Consider the following 17459-nt stretch of genomic DNA (forward strand, 5'->3'; position numbering starts at 1 on the left):
TCTCGCTCTCGCTCTCTCTGCCAAATAAAAAAAAAAAAAAGAATTTGTATATGTTATAAAAAGAGGAAAGCTCTTCCAGATCCAACAATATGGCAGATTAAGTTAATATTGCAGCCCCTTCCCTTACAAATACTTGGAAATTCAGCATAAAACAAAGTAACAATGATAAATGAATACTGAATATTAAACCAAGTTTAAAAGGAAAAAAATCAAAGTCGCAAGTACTGGAATGAAGAGGGATCACAAATCCGAAATAAGGGTACAAGTTGATATTATGGCTTATATGAATGCCTATATTTACCTCTTAAAAGAGTTAAAAATTTTTATTTGAATTGCCCAATTTTGAAAACTTGAAACAACAATAAATGTGACTCAGTTCCTTTCTGTGTTGATCAACAAACAACTGTAGTCAGAGAACAGTAAAACAATGTAGGTGACTGGGTCATTTGACTTCATCACTTGCTGAATGAATTACTAGTAGATACAGAGTTGCCTGATACTCAGTTCAACACATTCAATAACATGTGACCTGATGGTGGGTCTAAAGAAACCACACTTTTGTCTAATGATGGATGTAAACAAGATTTTGAGATACTTGCAAAAGTTGTAATGAGGTATACAAATACTTGGGATATCGGGGTGCCTAGGTGGCTCAGTTAGACATCCGACTCTTGATTTCAGCACAGGTCATGATCTCAGGGTCCTGAAATTGAGCCCTGTGCCATATCAAGCTCTGTGCTCAGTGGGGAGTCTGCTTCTCTTCCTCTCTCTCCCTCTGGTTCTCCCCCATTTTGCTGCTGGCTCACACGCACATGCTCCCTCTCTCTTAAATAAATAAATCTTTAAAAAAATTTTTTTTAAAAATCCGTGATATGTAATGATGATGCCACAGCTCCCTTTTTAATACTACTGTAATTTATTGCCTAGATTCATGATCAGAAGGAACACTACATTTTAGTTACAGCTTGAACAAAATGAAAATGTAATTTTTCCATCAAATTCCGGGCCCCTAAAATCTATCCATGGACCTGATGGTTAAGAATCTCTGCTTTATGTCTATTGCTTCATCTAATCTTTATAGGACTCCGATAAAGTAAGCATTATTATTATTTAACTGATGATGAAACTGAAGGATAATTTGAATCTTTCTATTGATTCATATCATACAATGGGGAAATTGTGAAGCTAGGATTCTAACAGAGGCAAACTGACTTGGCATATCTTTTTTCTTTTTGAACTAAATTCCGATGCATTATGTATTTATGTATTAGGTAGTTCTATATCTATCTAACCAATTGTTCTTTTCATCGATTCATGGGCCACATCCATAATACTTTCATTGCAAGTTTATAATATGTTTAGTATTTGGTAGGGTAATTTCTTTCTCAATATCCCACACATATTTTTTAATATCCAAATTAATTATCTGAATTTAAGACACATTTTTAGAATTCAGGCCTATGGAGGTATAATCCTGCATACACTAAAATTCATCCCTTTTTGAGGTACAGTTAATGAGTTTTACAAATGCATGATGCCACCCACAATGGAACATTTCCATGCCCCCAAAAGTTCCCTCATTCTCCTTTATAATCAATCCCTTCCCCTCTAAATTTTAAAAAAGTTTAGGAATAAACATTAAGCTATAGAAGGTAAGAAGGGTTTTGTTTTGTTTACCAGATCAAAGAATAAATAAATAAAGGATAGGACATAAAGTGAAAGGTTGACAATATTCGTTACATTTTAGTCTATATATTAAACAGCCTCTTTTAAACAAAAAAATAAGTTTAGATAAAGAGAAGCAATATTATGTAACAATAATAATAGACCACTCCAACTACAGCAGATTGAATAATGGTAAAATTAAATTTAAGGTTTGGAAGGGATTATGTTGGGTAAGGTTTAGGAATAGAATTATGCAAGAAGAAAAGCAAAGTGGGGATGATGAGACCCACTGTAGGTAGAGGTATCATACATACAGTACCTGATAAATTGTAGACTTGGTGAGCTGCAAGTTTCATCTTCTAAAAGCCAGAGAGAGTAAAAAGGAAGCCTATTACTCTGGGCTTAATTCTGGCTACCAGGAACATACCAGTTTAAGTGAAAATAACTAGAAATTTACAAGAAATCAAGCACATTGTCTTTGTGTTAAACAACAGAGATGTCTGAAATAGCCAGCTATAGCTCTTGGATTGTAGGCACATAATTTAATAAAAACCCAGCAAAAGGATGTTTGGTCCCATAGCCTGAGATTTTAAAAAATAATAAAATAAAATAAGATCATTGAAAGTGTTTCAAAGTGCAAAAACACAAAGCCAAGATTCTGTAAAATCCTTTTCAATACCTTCTATAAGAAATATTAAAATCAACTTTCACAAAAGGATAAAATAAAATACATATTATGGCACTACAACCTATACAACTCATTGTATTTCCCACTCTTGGTGGAAGAGGGTTTGGCTTTATGGAAAAACTCTTGTGCCAAATAATAGTACTCTAATTATAAAATTTTGGATATTAGGTAGCAGAAAAATGAGGTAATTTACAAATGGATTACATTTCCTTTGTATCAGTGATAAAATATCACATATTCTTTTTATGCTAAATATTTGATAATATGTTTTGCCTTTACAGTTCCTCTTCCATGCCATTCCTCCTCAGTCCACTGCAATCTCACTTGTGTCTCCACTAGAACTATTCCTAATCCAGACATTACTGACTCCTAAATACAACAGCAATTTTCAGTTTTAATTTCTGTTAGTTGATTTCTCTGCTGTTTTAAATATTGTGGGATCCCTTCCTATTGCTTAAAACTTTCTACTCCCCTCATTTTATAACACTATACTCCTGTAATTTTCTTCTAAATAATCTTCTTCCCTCTTTCATCGTATAAATTCTTGCGCACTCAATTCTTTCCTCTCCACAAAATGAATTTTTTTATACTAAGATTCTCTTTGAATTATCTCCACCACTTTTGTGATTTTTAACTACTATCTATGCTCTTATGATATCAAAAGTAACACGAGTAACCATGATCTCTCCTAACACTAAATATGTATTGTATATATACCTAACTTTTGGATCTTTCCACTTTGATATCTCAGGGATCTTTTAAAGTCCTGATGCCTAAAATGGAACTCATATTCCTCCCAAATCTGGTTTCTCTCCTAAATTCCACGTGTCAATTTATAGTTCTGCAACAATCCAGACACCTAGTCAGAAACTCTAGGTTTTACTATTATTGTTATTTTTAGTAGTCCTCAGCCTTACTCCTAAGTCTATACCCTAATCTATGTTCTGCTGGACAAATTTACCTAGTAATTATTTACTGAATCTGGAAAACCACTTTTATTTCTGGGTCTACTCTGCCCACTTAGCCCTTCATCCTCTTTGGCCTAAAATAATCAAATATACTATCTATCTTATATTCCAGGCCCCTCAAACCCATCCTCCACACTACCAATAGACTGATTTATCTAAGGCATATAGCTGATGCCACCCATCTCCCTAAAATCCTCTGAAGTCTCCTGTTCATCTAAAAATCTGAATTTTTACACATATTTATAATTTACACAGCCTTGCCCCACATGCTTCTCTAGTTTCATTTCCTCCCAAGTGCCTTACACTTTAGATTACCCAAAAAGCACTGAACAGATTATGCTAATCCATGATTACATCATTTGCCCAAACTCTTCCCTCAAGTCATCTTTTCTTCTTCAGGTAATCAACACCTTGCCTTTTAAGACTCAACTCACTTGTCACCTACTGTAGAAATTCTTCTACTATTTCTCCTTTATTAGTTTAACTAGAACTGATCTATTTTTCACAATATTCTAACACAACACATTGACATTTTGATTATTACAATAAAATATCATTTTATATTCCTTTCTCTTTTTACTCCTTTCTTCACAATAATTAAGATTTCATAAAAACAATTTCATTCTTCTTTGTATCAACATAGCCTGATAATTACCTGATATGTAATAGGGCTCAATTAATGATGGTTGAAATGAAATGGAAAAAAAAAGCAGCTGACATGGGTTGTCTTAAGATGATAGAGATATGCCTTCAGGAATTATTAAAAGATATTTAGATATTCCAATGCCTGTTCTATTTCTTCAACATCCTCCTACATGGCTGTTACTGAAGGATTCATATATCAGACAGAGGTTCCTGTTAAAGGAGTTTCCTTAACTCTAATCATCCATGTTTCCAATTATACTGTGACTCCCTTAGAGCTTAATTTCCAGCTTCTAATATTTAGGCACTAATAGAATCCCAGTTAGTAAATAATAATCTGTGTGTAGAGATACGGAAAACGATGTATTACTAATTTGTGTCTGGCATTTTATTTCTTGGAATCTGACAGTTGATCACCAAAACTATTACCCATTTCATGTTCCTCATACAACTTTTACTATCACTAAAGATGGTGTACAATTTATACAAAAGGGGACAGAATACAATATAGAATTAATTTATTTACACTATTCACTATATACAGCAGAGGATATAACAGATTTTTGAAATATACAGATATTTGAAAATATAATTATGAAACATATAGTTTGATTGTTAATTTTATATTATCTAGACTGCAAAACTCAGCTATCATCCTTCTTGACCTTTTATCGGATTTTTTACTGGAAAGTGCCATGTATTTTCTCTTTAGTGCTCTTCTTCTCCGATTAGACTTTTTAAACACCTACCAAAGAAACTTGTGATTAATGACAGTTAGAACTTATTGGACTTGAAGGACAAATACTTGCTTCACCAGTTAAGAGAAAGAGCTAATCAAAAGGAAGAAGTGCAGGGCAAGGGAGAACAGGGAGAGAAAGGAATGCAGTATGGATTCACTTGAAGTGATGAGCTGAACTGTTAACTTTTCATTTACTGCATCACAAACTTGACTCAACCTTTGTCTGTATTAAGAATAAAGGAGCAGTTCTTATAAAAAAAGTATAAAACTTCCCAAAATAAGCCTACCCCCCTTTTATTTTTATAACTACTGGTTGGTATTATTCTAGCTTCTTCACAGTAAATATTTCACAGTATCTTTCACAGAGTGGAAAAACTTTTCCACCTCCACAGTTACAAATCCTACTATAACAAACAAAACTGGCTTTCTCTTCAGAGACTATACTTCATACTTCAGCACGAAATTGAGACTGAACTTTTTATTTGCTGAGAAGATGCCACAATTTTCTTTTATATGGTGTGATCTCATTCTTTGCCTTCCCAGTGACCTCAAAGGAGTAGGTGCCTTAAATATTTCAATGCCAGATTGTTTGTGAACTAGAGATGAATCAGTCTTGAGAAGGAGGCAGAAATCCTGTTTGGTGGAAGGGTGCCAGGTAACAATTCAGAGTTCGCTGTGTTGATACTTGCTGTGTTTCATCAAAAAAGTGCACTACTGATAGACACTCCGGCATCTAGCAATATAACGTATGTGTTCTCCCTTTAAAATTAATCTCTACAAAATAAAAGAGAAAAGGGTTAGAAAAACAGGGATGAAATTTAGCGTTGTCTGAACATTTTTGTTCATGTACAGTGTTACTAAAGGAGCGGAAAAACAGTGTGTTTCCTACATGATGTGGAAAAAAAATACCAATCAAAAAATTATACCTATGATGATTTTCATAATTTGTGTGAAGATGTGATATATTAGGACAGAAAACAAAAAGGGTTTACTGTACTTGAAAAATTAAAGAACCTAGGAGCTTACTTTCCTTTTGTTATTTTTGGTTCTCCAGAGAATATTCATTTGCCTCTTTCTTTAAAATATTCTGCTCTAGGGGCACCTGGGTGGCTCAGTCAGTTAAGCATCTGCCTTTGACTTGGGTCATGATCCCCAGGTCCTGGGATCAAGCCCTGCATCGGGCTCCCTGTTCAGTGGGGAGCCTGCTTCTGCCTCTCCCACTCGCCCTGCTTGTGCTCTCTCTCTCTCTCCCTCTCTGTCAAATAAAATCTTTAAAAATAAAATATTCTGCTCTAGATGTGCTAGTCTAGTACACCACATGGACCAAGTAGAATGACATTATGGAAAATATGAAGTAATTTAGGCATTTTTATTTTTTATTGTCCCTTTTTACTTTTAAGTTTTTATTTTAATTCAAATTAGTTACCATACAGTGTTATATTAGTTTCAGGTATACAATAAAGTGATTCAAGATTTACCTCCATCACCCTGTGCTCATCATGACAAGTGCACTCCTTAATCCTAATCACCTATTTAACCCATCCCCCTGTCCACCTCTCCTCTGAAAACCATCAGTTTATTCTCTGTAATTAAGTCTGTTTCTTGATTTGTCTCTCTCTTATTTTTCCCCTTTGCTTGTTTCTTAAATTGCACACATAAGTGAAATCATATGGTATTTCTCTTTCACTGACTGACTTATTTCACTTAGTATCATACTCTCTAGCTCCATCCATTCATTGCAAATGGCAAGATTTCATTGTTTTTTATGGCTGAGTAATATTCCATTGGTGTGTTGCATTTTTATACACCTTCTTCTTTATACATTCATCTGTGGTTGGAAACTTGGCCTGCTTCCTTATCTTGGTTATGGTAAATAATGTTGCAAAAAACATTGGGTTGCCTGTCTCCCCTTGAATTAGTGCTCTTATATTCTTTTTTTAAACAGATTTTATTTATTTATTTGACAGAAAAAGAGAGAGCACAAGCAGGGGGAGCAGCAGGCAGAGGGAAAATCAGGCTCCCTGCCAAGCAATGAGCCAGATATGGGTCTCGATCCCAGGACCCTGGGATCATGAAATGAGCCAAAGGCAGACGATTAACCAACTGAGCCACCCAGGTGCCCCAGTGTTCTTGTATTCTTTGGGTAAATACCCAGTAGTGTGATTACTGGATTATTATTACTGGTAGTTCTATTTTTAATTTTTTGAGGAACCTCCATACTGTTTTCCAGAATGGCTGCACTAGTTTGCATTCTTACATGAATGCTCCTTTTTTTCAACATCCTTGCCAACACCTGTTGTTTCTTGTGTTGTTGGTTTTAGCCATTTCAGGTGACAGCTCATTGTAGTTTTGATTTGTATTTCCCTGATGATGAGTGATGTTGAGCATCTTTTCATGTATCTGTTGGCCATCCCTATGTCTTCTTTGGAGAAATGTCTATTCATGTCCTCTACCCATTTTAATTGGATTATTCATTTTGGGGGGTTATATTGTTTGGATTCTAACCCTTTATCAGATATGTCATTTACAAATATCTTCTCCCATTCCATAAGTTGCCTTTTAGTTTTGTTGATTGTTTCCCCCACTGTGCAGAAGCTTTTTATTTTGATGTCCCAATACTTTATTTTTGCTTTTGTTTCCCTTGCCTCAAAAGATATATCAGAAAGAAGTTATTATGACCAATATCAAAGAAGTTACTGCCTATGTTCTCTTCTAGAATTTTTATGGTTTCAAGTCTCACATTTAGGTCTTTAATGCATTTTGAATTTATTTTTGTGTATAGTGTAAGAAAGTCCAATTTCATTCTTTTGCATGTTGCTGTCCGTTTTTCTAACACCATTTGTTGAAGAGACTGTTTTTTTCCCTTTCTAGCTTTGTCAAAAATTAATTAACCATATAATTCTGGGTTTATTTCTGGATTTTCTAATCTGTTCTAATGGTCTATGAATCTATTTTTGCACCATTACCATACTGCTTTGTTTACTACAGCTTTGCAACATAACTTAAAGTCCAGAATTGTGATGTTTCCAACTTTGCTTCTCTTTTTCAAGATCATTTTGGTTATTCGGGGTCTTTTGTGATTGCATACAAATTTTAGGACTGTTATGTTCTAGCTCTGTGAAAAATGCTGTTGGTATTTTGATAGAGATCACATTAGATCTTAGATTGATTTCAGCAGCATAGACATTTTAACAATATTTGTTCTTCCAATCCATGAACGTGGAATGTCTTTCCATTTCTTTGTGTCATCTTCAATTTCTTTCATCAGTGTTTTATAGATTTCAGAGTTTTCAGATCTTTCACCACTTTGCTTAGGTTTAGTTCTGGTAACTTATTTTTGGTTCAATTGTAAATGGAATTGTTTTCTTAATTTCTCTTTCTGCTTCTTCATTATTGGTGTATAAAAATGCAACAGATTTCTGTACGTTGATACTGTATCCTGTGATTTTACTGAATTGTTTACCAGTTCTAGTATTTTTTTTTTGGTGGTGTCTTTCAGGTTTTCTATATATATAGTATCATGTTATCTGCAAATAGTGAAAGTTTTACTTCTTCCATACCAATTTGAATGCCTTTTATTGTTGTTGTTGTTGTTGTTGTTGTTGTCTGATTCCTGTGGCCAGGACTTCCAGTACTATGTTGAATAAAAGTGGTGAGAGTGCACATCCTTGTCTTCTTCCTGACGTTTGGGGTAAAGTTGTCAGTTTTTCACCAATAAGGATGATATTATCAAGAGGGTTTTCATATATGGCCTTTATTATCTTGAGTATGTTCCCTCTAAACTTAATTTGTTGAGGGTTTTTATTAGGAATGAATGTACTTTGTCAAATGCTTTTTCGCATATATGGCAGGATCATATGGTTTATATGCTTTCTCTTATTTGTGTGATGTATTACATTGATTGCTTTGCAAATATTGAACCACCCTTATAATCCAGGAATAAATCCCACCTTCATCATGGTGAATAATTTTGTATTGTTGGCTTTAATTTGCTAATATTTTGTTGAGGATTTTTAAATCTATGTCATCGGGGATATTGGTCTGTGGTTCTTTTTTTAATGGTGTCTTTATCCGGTTTTGTTATCAGGGGAATGCTGGCTTCATGGAATGAATTTGGAAGTTTTCCTTCCTTTTCTATTTTTGAAATAAGGTGATAGAATAGGTAGAAATTCTTCTTTAAATGTTTGGTAGAATTCACCTGTGAAGCCTTTTGGTCCAAGACTTTTGTTTGTTGGGAGTTTTTTGCTTACTGATTCAATTTTATTGCTGGTAATCAGTCTGTTCAAATTTTCTATATCTTCTTGTTTCAGTTTTGGCAGTTTATATGTTTGGTTTTTTTTTTTTTTTGGTAGTTTATATGTTTCTAGAAATTTATCCATTTCTTCTAGGTTGCCCAATTTGTTGGCATACAGTTTTTCATAGTATTTGCTTATAATTGTCTTTATTTCTGTGGTGTTGGTGGTTATTTCTCCTCTCTCATTTGTGATTTTATTTGAGTCTTTTCTCTCTTTTTCTTGATAAGTCTGTCTAGAGGCTTATCAATTTTATTGATTTTTTTCAAAGAACCAGCTCCTTGTTTCCCTGATCTGTTCTATTGGCTCTTTTGATTGTCTGCTTGTTTTAGTTTCCATATCATTTATTTCCACTCTAATCTTTATCATTTCCTTCCTTCTCCTTGTTTTAGGTTTTGTTTGTTGTTCTTTTCCTAGCTCCTATAGGTATGAGGTTAGGTTATTTGAGATTTTTCTTCCTTCTTGAGGTAGGCCTGTATGGCTATAAACTTCCCCCTTAGAATTGCCTTTGTTACATCACAAAGGTTTTGGATTCTTGTGATTTCATTTTCATTTTGTTTCCATGTACTATTTATTTATTTATTTATTTATTTATTTATTTATAAAGATTTTATTTTATTTATTTGACAGAGAGAGAGAGAGAAAGAGAGCACAAGCAGGGGAAGCAGAAGAGGGAGAAACAGACTCCCTGGTGAGCAGGGAGCCCGATGAGGGGCTTGATCCCAGGGCCTGAGCCAAAGGCAGTTGCTTAACCAACTGAGCCACCCAGGTACCCCTCCATGTACTTTTTAAATTTCTTTTAATTCCTGGTTGACCCATTCATTGTTTAGTAGCATGTTATTTAACTTCCATTTACTTGTGGTCTTTCCATATTTTTTTTCCTTGTGATTCACTTCTACTTTCATAGCATGGTTAGAAAATATGCATGGTATGATTTCAATCTTCCTGAATTTGGTAAGGTTTGTTTTGTGGGCTAATATATGATCTATTCTGGAGAATGTTCCAACTGCACTTGAAAAGAATGTGTATTCTGCTGTTTTAGGATGGAATTTTCTGAATATATCCATTACATCCATCTGGTCCAGTGTGTCACACAAAGCCACTGTTTCCTTGTTTATTTTCTGTTAGATGATCTGTCCACTGATGTAAGTGGGGTGTTAAAGTCCCCTACTATTATTGTATTATTGATTAGGTTCCTTTATGCTTGTTATTATTTTATGTATTTGGGTGGTCCTATATTGGGTGCATAAATATTTACAATTGTTAAAACTTCTTGTTGTATTGTCCCCTTAATGATTATATAGTGTCTTTCTTTAACTCTTGTTACATTCTTTGTTTTAAAATCTATTTTGTCTGATATGAGTATTGTTACTCTGGACTTCTTTTGACATCTATGTGCATGATAGATGTTTTTCCATTCTCTTTTTTTTTTTTTTAATGGGTTCCAAACTCAGGACCATGAGATCAAAACCTACGCTGAGATCAAGAGTTGGATGCTTAACTGACTGAGCCACCAGGTGCCCTGCCCCCATCCTCTCTCTTTCAATCTGCAGGTGACTTTAGGTCTAAAATGAGTGTCTTATAGGCAGCATACAGATGGATTTTTTGTTGTTGTTGTTGTTTGTTTTTTTATCCATTCTGTCACCCTATGTTTTTAATTGGAGCATTTAGTCTATTTATATTCAGAGTAATTATTGTTAGGTATGTATTTATTGCCATTTTATTACTTATTTTGTGGTTATTTCTAATGATTTTCTCTGACCCTTTCTTGTCTTTCACATTTTGCTGATTATATAATTGGATTTTTTTCTCTATTTTTTCCATATTTATTAGTGTTTTTTTGATACATGGTTACATTAGGTCTATATATAACCTCTTCTGCATAAAGAAGTCTATATTAATTTGAAGGTCATTTAAGTTTGAACCCATTCTTTTGTCCTCTCCTCCCCACAATTAAAATATATGCAATTACATTTTATATCTCTTTTTTGTTAGTCCCTTGACTGATTTTTTTTTACAGAAATATTAATTTTTACTGCTTTTGTGTTTCCTACCTCTATACTGTCACTTTTGGCCCTCTTTTCCACTCAAAGAGTCCCCTTTAATATTTCTTGTAGGGCTAGGTTAATGATCATGAACTCCCTTAGTTTTTGTGTGTCTGGGAAACTCTTTATTTCTTCTTCTATTCTGAATGATGGTCTTGCTGGATAGAATATTCTTGGCTACATATTTTTCCCATTCAGCACTTTGAATATATCATGCCACTCTCTTCTGGCTTGCAAAGTTTCTGTTGAAAAACTCCTGTTAAGCTTGTGGATTTTCCATCATAAGTTACTGACTTCTTTTGTCTTGCTGCTTTTAAATTTTTTTCTTTATCACTATATTTTGCCAATCTAACTACAATATGTGTTGGTGTGGGTCTGCTTTTGTTGATTTTAATGGTATTTCTCTGTGACTCCTGGATCTGAATATGTTTCCTTCTCTAGATTAGCGAAATTTTCAGGGAAGTTCTCAGCTATTATTTCTTCAAATAAATTTTCTGCCCCGAAATTTTCAGGGAAGTTCTCAGCTATTATTTCTTCAAATAAATTTTCTGCCCCCTTTTCTCTCTCTTCTTCTTCTGGGACTCCTATAATATGAATGTTACTACCTTTGATGCAGTCACTGAGTTCCCTAAGTCTATGCTCATTTTGCATAATTCTTTTTTCTCTCTTTTGTTCAGTTTGATTACTTTCCATTACTCTGTCTTTTAAGTCACTAATTCAATCCTCTGTTTCCTCCTCTGTTTCTTCCATTCGTCCTGCTGTTCCTTCCATCAAGCATGTTTTGCATTTTGTTTACTGAGCCCTTTGTCTATGATATGTTATTCCTTATCTCTGTGTTAAGGGTCTCACTCATGTCTTCCACTCTTCTCAAGTTCAGTGAGTATCCTATGATGATTGATTTAAATTATCTATCAGTCATGTTACTTATATTTGTTTTGCTGAGATCTCTCACTGTGCCCTTATCTTGTTCATTCATTTGGGATAAATTTCTCTGTCTCTTCATTTTGTCTGCCTATTTTTGTGTCTGTTTCTGTGAGTTAAGAAAGCAGCTGTGTCTTTTGTTTTTGAAAGTAGTGACTTTATGAAGAAGAGATCCTGAAGTGACCCAGTGCAGTGTCCCCTGTTTACCAGAACCTGACATTTCAGGAGAGTATCCTATGTGTACTGTTTATGCACTGCTGTTGTGTCTGAAATACTTCTCCTTTCAGTGCAGTTGTCCAGTTCTATGCTGGATTCCCTGAAGTGCTGTAATAGCTGGGGGCTGTGTGCTGGGGTGGCCAGGGGTGTGAGGCTGGATGCAGCACCTCTGGATGGCTGGGCAAGGCTGGGCCCAGGGCACAATGTTGCCAGGGGATGAGGCTTGGTCCCCAGCAACAGCTGGGCACAGTACTGGCCAGCAGCTGGGGGCACATGGCTGGGGGCAGCAGATGGGTATGGCATGGGACAGCAACTATGTTCTTTGCAGCTGGACAGGGCATGCACAGCTTTAACAAAATTGCCCTTTGCCCAGGGCCAAGGCCAGCAGGCTTGGAGTGGGTGAGTCCTCAGAAGAACTCATAGGCATGGTGCACTGCTAGCAGGTTAGGTAGCAGGTGTCTATGCAGCCTTGCCTCCTGTGGGTGGCTCTGTGTTTATGCTGGCGGTGGGGGCAGGGGAGGAAAAGGGTACCTGCCAGTTTGGGGGGAAGTCCACCAACATGCTCTGAAATCAGTATGAACAGATCTGTCTCCCATTTGCCCTGGCATTGTATAAACTGCCATTTTTATGTTGCCTCCCTATGCAGGCTGCTGTCTCTTTAAGGGCAGCAACCCCAGCTACCACTCTCCCTCTGAGCTCTCCCAGTGCTTACTCAGCTGACTTTTAAAATTCCAGGCTCCAAGTCCCACTTGTTTTATAAACTCACAGAATTCAGCCCCTTTGTTTTTTAAAACCAAAAGCTATGGGGATTGTTCTTCCCAGTGTGAACTCCCCAGTGAGAGGGCCTATTTCTCTGCACTCTCCACATGCAATAGCTCCCTCCTTCCTGCAGGTAGCCCCTCTCTTGGCCTTCCTGACTCCTAAACTTTCAGATACAGCTTCTTGTGTATATGTAGTTGTGGAGTTTGTTCTGTCAGATCACTCTCTGGTTTACTGACGTGGATGCGGATACCTAGTTGTAAAAGTGGGACAGGATAAGCTGAGGGTTCTCCTCCTCTGTCATCTTCTTAAGCTCCTAACAGACCTTCCTTTTTGTTGTCTTAAATATCCTTTTCTTCCTTTAATAATCTTTCTGAAAAAAAAAGCACTTGTTGTTCCATTAAAAAGTCTCCAGGGGGCGTTAATGAGAAACATCATATCCTTCTGCTTGTTACTCAAGGGCTCCAATGGAGTAATGGGAACAATGTTTCCAAAACTGTTCTTGGACATCAGATGTCTGTTTGATTTGACAGATTCAATGGCTAGTACTCTTTCTTCAGGCCATTTTCTGGAATCCCCTCCCTTTCTTACTCCCTCCTCTCTTCTCATACACATAAGCTCCCTATGGAATCACAGTACTTTTAAACATTTTTAGAATGTTCATTCTGTTCTGTTACTAGAGTTTTTTTTTTTCCTAATGTACAAACATTTCATGATTTTCCTTTTTTTTAAATAAATCTTTCATTTTTTTGGAAACTACTCTGTAGTGCCTCTTAGAGGATAAATTCTAATACTTAAATGCAGTTCTTAAAAATCACTTTGACATATTATTGTTAGGTTTATTAATATGACTTAACTTTCTTCTCATTAGTAAGAATTCAAGTTTCCTGTCTCTTCATTTAAATTGTTAATGTGTTTTTAACCCATTTGTTTCTGTAGTCAATTCATCTATTGTACAACCCTCAAATCGAGAAGTTTAATAAAAGGTACAACAGAAACTCAAGGAAATTCATCTGTGAAGCTAATCCTAAAGCTTCTTTGAAAATATACAAGAAATAGAATAACAAAACATTTTTGGAAAAGAAGAATGAGGTAAGATGAACGCCACTATCTGATTTTAGGACTCAAAATAATGCTACAGTAATTAAGACACTTGTCAAAGAATAGACACACAGATCTATGGAACAAAAAGAGTCAAGAAATAGAACAAACAAATATGGTCAGTTGATTTCTGACAAAGGTGCAAAAGCAATTCAATGGAGAATGGAGAATTTTGTCAATAAATGGTATTGGAAAACTGAACAACCATATGCAAAAAAATGAACCTCAATCTAACACTCTCTCCGTTTACAAAGAGCAGTTCAAATGGGATTGTAAATCTAAAAATAAAATGAATATTATGAACCTTTTAGAAGACGACATAGGAGAAAATCATCATAACCTGTGACTAGGTAAAAAGCTCTTAGACATGACACACAAAAACATTCCCTAAAAGAAAAAAAATTGATAAATTGGAATTCATCAAAATTAAAAACTTTTGTTTCTTTTAAGGCACTCTCACGAAAACTAAAAGACAAACTATTGACCAGGATAATATATTTACAAAGCACATATCTGACCAAAAATATATCTACAATATATTATATACAGACTATATTAAGAACTCTCTACAATGTAATAAAACAAATAAAACTCTCTACAACATAAAAAACAACCCAGTTTTAAAATGGTCAAAGACTTGAACAAACATATCACTAAAGAGGATGAACGTATGGAAAATAAACACATGAAAAGATCTTCAACATCAGAACATTCACTCAAAATTATTGTGAAAATGCAAATTAAATCTACATATTGATAATAATAGCTAAAATTAAAAATATTGACAGTATCAAATGTTGATGATGATAAGGAGAATGGGGAGGATTGGAACTCTCATAAATTGCTCCTGGAAATGCAAAATGGTGTGGGTTCTTTGAGAAATAGTTCACCAGTTTCTCATAAAGTTCTACATATATCATATGACCCAGCAATCTTACACTTAAGTATTTACTCCAGATTAATGAAATCATGTTCACACAAAAAGTCCATTTACTGTATGTTAACTTAATAATAAATTTTTAAATGAATCTGTGTAAAAATAAGAATAAATATATGTTTATTTTTTTCTTTTATCAATACAAAGAGGAGGGGAAGAGAAAGAGGTTACCTCAATAAAGCTCCTTAAAAATATATTTTGAGGATAACAACTTTTTCTACTTTTTCCTGGAGTTAAAATGAAGAGTAACTGTGGTTAAATTTCAGCAAAAAATATTTTCAACACTTTTTGAGAAAGAACTGGAGTTAATGAGGATATGGTTGAAAGTCCTTTCTACATATCTAAAATATATGATTTATTTTCATTAGCCTCAGCATATTCAGTTGGTCAAGAACTATGAAAATATTCATTATTTCACATGGTTAGCAAGAAACAACACTAGGGTTGAGATAAAGGACAAATCAGGCAACAACAGTGGTTCTTCAAAAAAAAAAATTAGTGCTTTCCTCATGTGAATTTTATTTATATATTTTTTGGAAATGTATAGTTTGGTAAAACTTTGACCTTTTTTATAAAGATAGTTAATTCATTGTTCAATACTGAAGGGAAAAGGTGCAGACATAATTATACTTAGGGTAAAGATGTCATAAAAATTTCATAAAATAGGTATTGTATTTGATGGCTATGTTATGCTAAAATCTACTTTAAAGCATGCCTGGATGACCTTTCAAACCCTGGTATTTTTTTTTAATTTTTTTTATTATGTTATGTTAATCACCATACATTACAATCATTAGTTTTTGATGTAGTGTCCCATGATTCATTGTTTGCGTATAACACCCAGTGCTCCATTCAGTACGTGCCCTCTTTAATACCCATCACCAGGCTAACCCATCCCCCCACCGCCCCCAGAACCTTCAGTTTGTTTCTCAGAGTCCATAGTCTCTCATGGTTTGTCTCCCCCTCCGATTTCCCCCCTTCATTTTTCCCTTCCTGCTATCTTCATCTTTTTTTTTAACATATATTTTTAAAACCACCAATGAAATATGGCCAGCACTCAAGCTTAGCAAACCTTGTCTGCAAATTCCCTTGTTCATTTTGTCAAAATTAGAGCAAAATATTAAAATTGACAGCCAAAATACTGCAAATTCATTTAACCTCCCATTTACACTGGTATATTGTATTCACTTACTGTGGAATAGACAAGATGTCGTCATTAACAAAAAATATAATAAACTGAACAATAAACTACTCAATAAAGCAGTGTAAAGAGAAATAGATATTCATGAATGACTTCTGAAATCATCCTGGTTTTATATATGTTACCAGTTTTCAAAAACTTAGGTATTAAAAAATAGATTAAAAATATATTGAATTTGATTTTATTTACCTCTGACAATTTCTTAGCATCATTCATGAAGTAACTGATCAGCACAGTCTTATGCTTTGTTTTTCCTACAAGCTAGGAGAGCACCAACTGTTGTCTTGACCTTTATATGACCTTTAGGACCTATTATTAAGTATAATTATTTAACTCACTTAGTGTTTTATTTTATTTTATTTTTATTTCATGTGATTAGTAACAACCAATAATTTTAATGTGTTAGAGCTATTACTGTGAACACAGTTTTTTATTGCATAAAAATACAAGACTTTTCTGTGTACTTTGTAGTTATTGGATTCTGAAAAAAAGGAGTTTGGCTTTTTTTATTTATTTTGTAGTTCACCGTAACAAGAGCATTACAAGACAAAATTAATTGGCTTATAACATAGAAGAATAAGTTTTAAATTAACAATTGTGAGATATATATAATTTTTAATTTTATGAGTAACTGTATGACCATACCGTCCCAAAAGTCTGAAAACAAAAAACACAGGTTCCATGGGTCACATTGCTGCAACTATTTACTATGTAAAAGTTGGTACATCCTTTCATCTCCCTGTAGTAATATTTCTTGCTCATACTGTAAAGGAGAGAATGCCATCGACCTTATGAGGGTTAATATGAAAGTTATTGCCTAGAGGTATTCTCTCTTAAATGTCACCCAGTACAATATTGTCCCTTTAATTCATCAGACTCTAGGCTCAGGGTCATAAAATAAGCACAATAAAGTGCCTTTTGTGCCCTCCAATTGTCAACAGCCTCCCTCACAACCATCCATTCCCACAGGTGATAGATTTCTTGTCTTTTTCCTGTTTCTTTTGGCTCTTGACTCTAGAAATAATTTCCCGTTAACAGCTTTGTCTCACACTTTGGAAATGATGTTTCCTATGTCTTCTGTGGCCTTGACTTCTGGCTTCCATCCTTGACCACAAGAATGATATATACCCCCTTAATCATGTTACCCCTAGATTCTCTGAATAGTCATCTCAAATGCTGTAGCCTGGACCAGGAAGTCTATAGTCTTAGCAAAACTGTGCCATCAGCTTTCATCATTTGGCATACTCTGAATACATTGTAGTACTTTTAGAATGTAAAAAAATGT

At 34.6% G+C, this 17459-nt stretch overlaps 1 long non-coding RNA gene across 1 annotated transcript in view; it reads right to left on the reverse strand.

The window, feature by feature from the left end:
* Positions 1–5181: 5181 nt before the first annotated feature.
* Positions 5182–17459, reverse strand: part of LOC113910048 — a 251587-nt gene continuing 239309 nt past the window's right edge. Inside the window, exon 5 of the long non-coding RNA XR_003515890.1 lies at positions 5182–5476. This is a non-coding gene — a long non-coding RNA (uncharacterized LOC113910048). The remainder of the gene's footprint in view (positions 5477–17459) is intronic.

The sequence above is a fragment of the Zalophus californianus genome, chromosome 6 (genome assembly GCF_009762305.2).
Source record: "Zalophus californianus isolate mZalCal1 chromosome 6, mZalCal1.pri.v2, whole genome shotgun sequence".
Lineage (NCBI taxonomy): Eukaryota > Metazoa > Chordata > Mammalia > Carnivora > Otariidae > Zalophus > Zalophus californianus.